An 8,094-nucleotide genomic window follows, 5' to 3' on the forward strand; every position below is an offset into this window, starting at 1 on the left:
GATAAATAAGTTCTGTTATACAAGCACAGACTTCTGATGTTTATGAAATAAATATTCCGGAGAAAAAACGTTCCTTGCAGTTTTATGTTTCCTCTAGCAAATTTTTGAAGACGATACAAAATCTCATTCACTTTCAGGAAAAATTAGTTACATGCAAAATGTAAAGATAAGAAGAAACGAAAAAAATAGAAAAAGTGATTCTACATACAAATATAAACAGCTTCGATTAAAGTTTTAAAATACTTGTACGTATTCCTGTAAAGTGACAGCTGCTTTAGAGTACGTGCCTGATCTACTACTACTACTACTATTACTACTACAGAGATAATGAGGTAAGCTCTTTAATTCACAGGAGGAAATCGACTAGTGGCGAATTACAAGTGCATAACAACCCGCGGGAGCGTATTATTCGTGATGTGAAAAGTGATAAATCTTTAATTTTACAAGTTCATATGTAAATTTCCTTAAATTACCGCCTTAGTCTTAAGGCTTAACTGTTTTAACAGGTTTTTAGTAAACTTCAACACGAGGGTGGAAAGTTTCTAGGCCGACTATGAAAGAGTGAGACGTGAGCTGTGAAATCTTGTATGCATTAAATTCAACACTTCTTATCAATAACAGCCTTGTTTCTTTCCAAGTAAACTCACATCTGACTGTTCAAAGCAAACTTCAAAAGTAACTAGAAGTGACTTCTCTTGAAAATGGACAAAATTTGGTGTCATACTGTTATCAAGCACCTTCAGAATAAGGGTTTGACTCCGAAAGACATTCATGCTGATATGGTTGCTACATTAGGGGATGACAGACCAGCTTCAACAAAAGCACAAGTGGGCAGCTAAATTTAGGAGGGGAATGGAATGTCTTGAAGATGACCCAAGACCTGGACATCCTGCGACTGCCACCACTGAGGAAAACATGATGATGGATTACAGGCGACTGGCTATAAATCAAACAGCCAATGCTATTATCATATCCTTTTATAGGGTTGAGAATATTCTGCACCATAAATTTGATATGACGACAGGTTCTGTCAGTAGCTGCCACGTCTAATGACACCTGACCAAAAAGCACACCAGGCTAATCACATCATGGGAGAATGTGACATTGTTTGAGGCAGATCCAATTAGTTTCCTTGAGTGAAGTATCAAGTTGTTGGACCAGGTAATGAAGGTCACCAAGAGGGTCATAGCCCAACAAATTAGGGAGAGAGTCAGTTTAGATGAGATGCAGTTTGGGTTTGTGCCAGGGAAAAGCACCACTGATGCTATATTTCTGGTAAGACAGCTGCAGGAGAAATACCTAGCCAAAGATTAACCTCTGTACCTGGCTTTTGTTGACATGGAGAAAGCCTTTAACAGGGTCCCCCGCTCCCTTATCTGGTGGTCAATGAGGAAACTAGGGATAGATGAGTGGTTAGTGAGAGCTGTGCGAGCCATCTACAGGTATGGTGTCAGTAAGGTGAGGGTTGGCAACGAGTACAGTGAAGAATTCCGGGTAGAGGTAGGGGTCCACCAAGCTTCAGTCCTCAGCCCCCTCCTATTTATCATAGTCCTCCAAGCAATAACACAGGAATTCAAGACAGGATGCCCCTGGGAGCTCCTCTATGCTGATGACCTTGCCCTAATTGCTGAGTCACTATCAGAACTAGAGAAGTTTCAGGTGTGGAAGCAAGGACTAGAATCGAAAGGCCTTAGAGTCAACCTAGCTAAAACCAAAGTCCTAATAAGTAGGAAGGTAGACAAGACACAAACCCCTTCAGGTAGATGGCCCTGATCGATCTGCAGAAAAGGCATAGGTAGAAATTCTATAAGATGTACCCAGTGTAAGCTAAGGACACATAAGAGGTATAGCAATATCAAAGGAAGGCTAACTAGCAAGATAGTTTTTGTATGTGGCAGATGCTCAGGAGCAATAAACACCAAAAATGTGCAGAAAACAACCTTTGCCACACTCCAGGGTGAAAAACTAGAAGTAGTTGATAGCTTCTGCTATCTAGGTGACCAAATTTGTAGCAGGGGAGGGTGTGCTGAAAGTGTAGCTGCTAGAATAAGAATAGCCTGGGCAAAGTTTAGAGAGCTCTTACCTCTGCTGGTGACAAAGAGCCTCTCGCTCAGAGTAAAAGGTAGACTAAATGACGCATGGTTACAAACAGCCATGCTACATGGCAATGAAACATGGGCCGTGACTGCTGAGGACATAAGTAAGCTCACAAGAAACGAAGCCAGTATGCTCCGATGGATGTGTAATGTCAGTGTGCATACTCGACAGAGTGTAAGTACCTTGGGAGAAAAGTTGGACCTAAGAAGCATCAGTTGTAGTGTGCAAGAGAGACAATTGTGCTGGTATGGTCATGTGGCAAGAATGGATGAGGATAGCTGTGTGAAAAAGTGCCACACCCTAGCAGTTGAGGGAACCTGTGGAAGAGGTAGATCCAGGAAGACCTGGGATAAGGTGGTGAAGCACGACCTTTGAACTTTAGGCCTCACTGAGGCAATGACTAGTGACTGGGACCTTTGGAAATATGCTGTGCATGACAAGACCCGGCAAGCCAAATGAGATCAAAATCTGTGACCTCTGCCAGAAGTGTAGCCAGCTCACTTATTCGTATCTTTACTTCATTGGACACTAAACTCTGCTGGCGAAGACCTATTGAGGCAAGTGAATTTGAAATCTGAAATCAAAATCGAACTGAATCCAACAACTGGCACCCATGCCAACCTCTCCTTCATTGGACACTAACCTCTGCTTGGGGCAAGTGAAATCAAAATCGTAATTGAACCCTATTTGATGACTGGCACCTGTGCCAGTGGAGCACTAACAGCACTGTCCAAGCGTGTTCATTGCCAGAGCAGCTGTCTGGCTTCCGTGCTAGTGGCCCATAAATAGCACCATTTGAGCATGATCGTTACCAGCGTCACTTTACTGGCACGTTAGAAAATCATTCGAGCAAGGTTGTTGCCAGTGCCGCTGGACTGGCTCCTATGCAGGTGGCACATAAAAGACACCATTCTGAGTGTGGCTGTTGCCAGTACCGTGTGACTGGCCCTCATGCCGGTGGCACATAAAAGTATCCACTACACTCTTCGAGTGGTTGGCGTTAGGAAGGGCATCCAGCTGTAGAAACTCTGCCAGATCAGATTGGAGCCTGGTGCAGCCTTCTGGCTTGCCAGTCCTCAGTCAAATCGTCCAACCCATGCTAGCATGGAAAGCAGACGTTAAACAATGATGATGATGATGATGAGCATTTCCTAGCCCAGGATGAGTGCTGGGTTCATCACTTTCAGCCAGAGACAAAGAGACAATCCATGCAATGGAAACACCCCTCCTCACCTGCTTCAGAGAAGGCGAAGGTTGTTTCCTCTACAGGTAAGGTGATGGTTTCAGTTTTTGGGGGATGCAAAAAGCAATGTTTTTTGAGTATCTTCAAAAGGGCTACACTATTAATGGAGAGTACTATGCCAATTTGATGAGGCAGTTACAAAAGTCTGTCAGACCAAACACCCAGAAGAACTGATGAAAGGGGTCTTGTTTCATTGAGACAGTGCTCCATGGCTGCTGTGTGTTACTGACTTTGAACTGGTGGATCATCCTCCCTATTTCCTAATTTGGCTCTATCTGACAATCATCTATTTCCTAACATGAAATGACACTTGGTTGGGAACCAGTATTGCAGTGATAATGATGTTATGTCAGCTGTTGATGGTGTTTTTGACCAACAAGATGAAAGATTCTTCACCAATAGGATCCAAGCACTGCAACACTGATGGCAGAAGTGTATGGACTGCAAAGGAGACTATGTTGAAACATAAATCTCATTTGGTTATATTCCATGAGAGTATCTTGGTCAGCCAATGAACTTTTCGGCCAACCCTCCTTAATGTTGTCAAACTTAAATGTTGGTGAAGTCTAAGCAGTCTGTCAACCTGCTAGAAACAAAAGCCAGATTTAATGTAAGTATCTTGAGAGAAAAGCTGAACGTAAGAAGCATCAGTTGTGGTGTGCAAGAGAGACGATTGCGCTGGTATGGACATGTGGTGAGAATGGATGAGGATAGCTGCATGAAAAAGTGCCACACCCTAACAATTGAAGGAACCCGTGGAAGAAGTAGGCCCAGGAAGACCTGGGCTGAGGTGGAGAGACAAGACCTTCGAACATTGGGCCTCACTGAGGCGATGACTACTGATCGAGACCTTTGGAAACGTGCTGTGCGTGAGAAAACCCGGCAAGCCAAGTGAGATCGTTGCCAGTGCCCCTGGACTGGCTCTTGTGCGGGTGGCACATAAGATGCACCATTTTGAGCGTGGCCGTTGCCAGTACCGCCTGACTGGCCTTCGTAGGATTTTCGAGCGAGATTGTTGCCAGTGCCCCTGGACTGGTTCTTGTGCGGGTGGCACATAAAAGACACCATTTTGAACGTGGCCGTTGCCAGTACCGCCTGACTGTCCTTCGTGCGAGTGACACGTAAAAGCACCCACTACACTCTCTGAGTGGTTGGCGTTAGGAAGGGCATCCAGCTGTAGAAACTCTGCCAAATTAGATTGGAGCCTGGTGTTGCCATCCGGTTTCACCAGTCCTCAGTCAAATCGTCCAACCCATGCTAGCATGGAAAGCGGACGTTAAACGATGATGATGATGATGATGATTATACCCTGCCATCTTTAAAAAGAAGTATTCACTAGACAATGTAAATAGATATACAAGATAATGGGACAGTCACCACTTGAGCACATTTGATCAAGGTTGACTTAAGGTTAAATACTATTGGTGTCTGGGGATGGGGAGAGTAAAATGGGTAAAAGAGGTAAAGTCAGTCATATCTGATATTTTGCTATTTTCTCCCTAGCTCTTTGAAACTATTATATTGCAAGTATTGCAGCATCATTTTCTATTGTTGCATCATCTTAAGGAGTAAAAACTGGTCAGCATAGTTCTTGTTGTTGAAGTTGAGAGAGTTTGAAACATAGTCAGGTGACATATTGTTTTTCTCTTTCAAGAAATTATTCAACTTTGACTGGATTGTAATTAAGGTTACTAATAAAATATCTGAATAATTTTTGGTGTCTAATAATCAATATTCTTTCCTCTGATGGAGTCCAAGTCAATTTTCCCTACACCAATGTCTAATTTGATAATTTTCAATTTTTGAAAATTATATCCAAAGTGGGGCAAAATGAGTAATGACTAATTTTAATTTCTTTTTTTTAATTATATGGTGCATAGATATATCATAAAGTGAATCATTCTAGCAGATCATGAAGAAGCTATAGAGAATATCCTATGTTGAGTCTTTAGATTTAGTCGACTTTTGTTAATTTCATGTCATGTGCCATTTTTCCATGACCCTTTTCTAATTTGATCTAGATATTTTTAATTTTTGTAGCATTTATCTTTCTGATGTCTAATGATGGATATTGATGTTTATGAGTTTTTTTCTCAGATGTAATTCTGGAGAATTGAAGAGGCAAATTTACATTACCTTGTCTTATTTTACCCCAGCTAAATTTGTCATTATGTGCTCAAAGAGAACGGAGATAATTTTCTGAAATAGTGTTCAGATTATGTTATAGTGTTTTTAGTGCATTTAGAGAAGGTCATTTGCTTAGCTGGTATAGTTTCTGTGAGGTAGTGAAGATTTGTAAAAAAATTTATTTTCACTCAATAAAAAATGCAGTAAATATTTCTCATTGTGCTCCACCCCCACCCCTAGTTAAATTTATTTGGGAACAATCAAGCTCAATGTGTGTGTGTAAGAGAGAGAGAGAGCGCACATGCAAAGAAGAGAAAAGAGAATGCCAGAAAATTGTCAGAGGTTGCTGAGAAAGCAAGCCATTACATCTGGTTCAAGAGAGAGAATGAGCGGTACAAGAGTAAGCATTGAGTGGGATAGAAATATCCAGCCCAGATTCACATCTGGCTCAACAAACTTCGTGCTGTTGTGCAGGAGTTTCATTGCCTACATTAATAGATGACCCCAGGCAGCTCTGGTGTCACAGTGGAAGGGGCATTAGAGACAGAGTACAGCAATATCCTCAGCACATAAGTGTTTACCATAAATGTTGATCATAACTGGAGGGAAGAGAACTTGTGTTTATAAGGCAGAAGCAAAGAGATTTACCGTATTGAGTCTATGGACATATTGGCAGCCCCACCAAATATATACAGCAAGTTCTACATACGATTCACTACAAAGCATGATTTAACACTCTAAGCCTGTATTTGTAGATTGAAGAAAAATGATGTAGAGATAGCACTTGCCCTGGTGATCAAAGTGATCATGGTTTTTGTGGGGTTTTTATGAGCAGCCCAAGGAAGTCTCCCCCTTCAGGGGAACTTTTCATTTACATTATCATTACTACTGTTTACATACTTCTATCTATGTAACCCCACATTGTATTTTCCTGTACCATACCCAATATTTTTTGTGAACCCTTAGAGATAAATATAGGAAGTGTTTATCTTCATCACCATCTATATATTAATACACCCAGGCTGTGTTACGCTGTCACATGGTTAGTTGAAGGGAGCAGCGAAGAGCGAGAGAAAATGAGGGTGAGAGAGGTGTTACTGATGAGCAGTAGGGCAAAAATAATAGTTATTACATGGTTATAAAGTTAGTTGAACTGAGAGATATAGTGAAAGAGAGTTAGAACAAGTATATGAGCAGCAGAAAAGAGAACATGAATCAAAGAGAATACAGTGAGTATTTACCACAGATAAGAGAACATGTTCAAGATAGAATACAAAATGAAAATGAGAGAGAACAAAAAAAACTGTAAACACTTTACTCAATCGAGTAAAATATGTAAAATATGGCCCAGACCGTGATTACCAGCATGTACATCAGACTTCAAAAAGTAGTTAACCATTTAATGGTTTTAGTAAATTTATACAGAAAAAGTAAGCATTATACCATCCAGCATAAATAAAAGTCAACTTCATTATATTTAAGCCCATTAAATGAGTCAACTTCCGATATAAATATTTATGTTTTGTACATCTTTTTTCAACAAAAGAAGTTTCTAAAATGCTCTGGAAATGATCTACTCATGTAATTTATGCACCCGCTAAAGTTTGTTTTTATTTTTGCAAAAAAAAGGGTGTAAATTACATGGATTTTTACAGTACTTCATTTTTTATTTCATTTAGTTTAGTAAAAGGCTACGGATCTTGCTAGGCCTCCTAGCATGGAAAGAGAGATACCTCAATAAAGTTGATGTACAGATTGAGTTCCTGCAGGTTAGTTTAGAAAAAAAACTAGGTCCAGAATTTTTGAGGGTTTCCTGAAAAAGGATTACATAAACTCATTAATTTGATGTAATAGGAATAATGAGTAGTGTATCAAAAAGATTTTTGGTGGTATTTACTTGGCAAGTTTAAAAAAGGGTTGAATATGAATATCATGTGCTTCTTGATGAATTTGGTTCGATTTCGATTTCACTTGCCTCAACAGGTCTTCGCAAGCAGAGTTTAGTGTCCAATGAAGGAAAGATATGCATAAGTGGGCTGGTTACATCCTTGGCATAGGCCACGAGTTATGGTATCACTTGGCTTGCCGGGTCTTCTCAAGCACAGCATATTTCCAAAGGTCTCGGTCACTAGTCATTGCCTCGGTGAGGCCTAAAGTTCGAAGGTCATGCTTCACCACCTAATCCCAGGTCTTCCTCTTGCACAGGTTCCCTCAACCACTAGAGTGTAGCACTTTTTCACACAGCTATCCTCATCCATTCTCGCCACATGACCATACCAGGGCAATTGTCTCTCTTGCACACCACAACTAATGCTTCTTAGGTCCAACTTTTCTCTCAAGGTACTTAGACTCTGTCGAGTATGCACACTAACATTACACATCCATCAGAGCATACTAGCTTCATTCCTTGTGAGCTTATGCATGTCCTCAACAGTCACGGCCCAAGTTTCACTGCCATGTAGCATGGCTGTTTGTACACATGTGTCATACAGTCTGCCTTTTACTCTGAGTGAGAGGCCATTTGTCACCAGCAGAGGTAAGAGCTATCTGAACTTTGCCCAGGTTATTCTTATTCTAGCAGCTACACTTTCAGTGCACCCTCCCCGGCTACTGACTTGGTCACCTAG

The 8,094-nt window shown here is 41.0% G+C and overlaps 1 protein-coding gene across 8 annotated transcripts in view; it reads right to left on the reverse strand.

The window, feature by feature from the left end:
- The window catches only part of LOC106879957 (succinate-semialdehyde dehydrogenase, mitochondrial), a 65,541-nt gene extending 65,223 nt beyond the window's left edge, over nt 1-318 (reverse strand). For 4 of the 8 annotated variants that reach the window (XM_052966516.2, XM_089348915.1, XM_089348913.1 and 1 more), the window contains exon 1: nt 209-318. The gene's annotated coding sequence lies outside the window, so the exon portion shown is untranslated. The other 4 variants (XM_052966515.2, XM_089348914.1, XM_089348912.1 and 1 more) reach the window with 1 other exon arrangement.
- Between the last annotated feature and the right edge of the window lie 7,776 nt (nt 319-8,094).

This window comes from Octopus bimaculoides, chromosome 3, assembly GCF_046866305.1.
Source record: "Octopus bimaculoides isolate indiv1 chromosome 3, ASM4686630v1, whole genome shotgun sequence".
NCBI lineage: Eukaryota > Metazoa > Mollusca > Cephalopoda > Octopoda > Octopodidae > Octopus > Octopus bimaculoides.